Source organism: Chrysochloris asiatica, unplaced genomic scaffold (assembly GCF_000296735.1).
Source record: "Chrysochloris asiatica unplaced genomic scaffold, ChrAsi1.0 scaffold00058, whole genome shotgun sequence".
Taxonomy (NCBI): Eukaryota; Metazoa; Chordata; class Mammalia; order Afrosoricida; family Chrysochloridae; genus Chrysochloris; species Chrysochloris asiatica.
In genome coordinates, this window is record NW_006408576.1 from 11,869,167 (window position 1) to 11,870,649 (window position 1,483).

Genomic DNA, 1,483 nt, shown 5'->3' on the forward strand with positions numbered 1-1,483 from the left:
GTGTTGTAGTTTCCTATATATTTTAGAAATAAGTCCCTTGTCTTATGTGTCATTGAAAAATATTTTTTTCCCATTCTTTGAGGTTCCCTTTTTACTCTTCTGGTGAAGTCTTTTGATTTACATAATTTTTTTTAATTTTTAGTATGTCCCACTCATCTATTTTGTTTACTCTTGTTTGTTTAGCTTTCAAAATGTTTGGTAATCTGTGTATTCCTTGAATTAGTGCCCTCACATTTGTCCCTATTTTTTCATTCATGGCCTTCATAATTCTGGGACTCACATTTAGGTCTTTGATCCATGTTGATTTGGTTTTTGTATAAGGCATGAGCTGAAGGTCTTGTTTCAATCTTTTGCATATCGCTTTCCAGTTCTGCCAGCACCATCTGTTGAAAAGACTATCACCTCCCCATGGGATATTTTTAGGTATTTTGTCAAAAATCAGTTGGCTGTATGTAGATGGGTTAATTTCTGGATTCTCGATTCTGTTGCATTGATCTATGTACCTTTCATTGTACCAGTACCAAGCTGTTTTGACCACTGTAACCGTGTTGTAAAATTTGAATTTGGGGAGTGAGAGGCCTCCAACCTTCTTCTTCTTCTTAAGCAGTGCTTTTCTTATCCTGGGTCTCTTTACTTTCTATTTAAAGTTTGTAATTATTTTTTCCATCTCTTTGAAGAATATCTTTGGAATCTGGATTGGGATTGCATTATATGTGTAAATTGCTTTGGGCAATATTGACACTTTCACAATGTTAAGTCTTCCTTATCCAGGAACATGGTACATTCTTCCATTTTTGTAAGTCTCTTTTGGTTTCTTGTAGTAGTGTTTTATACTTTTGTTGGTATTGGTCCTTTGTTTCTCTGGTTACATTTATTCCTAGATATTTCAACCTTTGGGTGGCTATTGTGAATGGTATTGCTTTTGTAATGTCCTTCTCAATGCTGTCGTTTTGGTATAGAGGTATCCAACTGATTTCTGTATCTTAATCTTATATGCTCCACTTTGCTGAATCTTCCTATGAGGTCAAGTAGCTTTTTCACCAAGTCGTTGGGGTTTTCTATGTATAGGATCATATCATCTGCAAACAGAGAGAGTTTTATTTCCTGTTCAACAATTTGTATGCCTTTAATTTCCCTGTCTTGCCGCATAGCTCTTGCTAAGACTTCCAGCACAATATTGAATAAGAGTGGTGACAAAGGGCATCCTTATGTGGTTCTCTTTCGCAGAGGGAAGGCTTTCAGTTTCACTCTATGGAGAGTAATGTAGGCTGTTGGTTTTGTATATATGCTCTTAATTATGTTGAGGAATTTCCCTTCAATTCCAAGTTTGTTGAATGTTTTTAACAGGAATGGGTGTTAGATTTTGTCAAATGCCTTTTTTGCATCAATCAATATGATTATGTGGTTCTTTTCTTTTTTCTTATTTATTTGGTGTATTACATTGATAATTTTTCTAATGTTGAACCATCCTTGCATCCCTGAT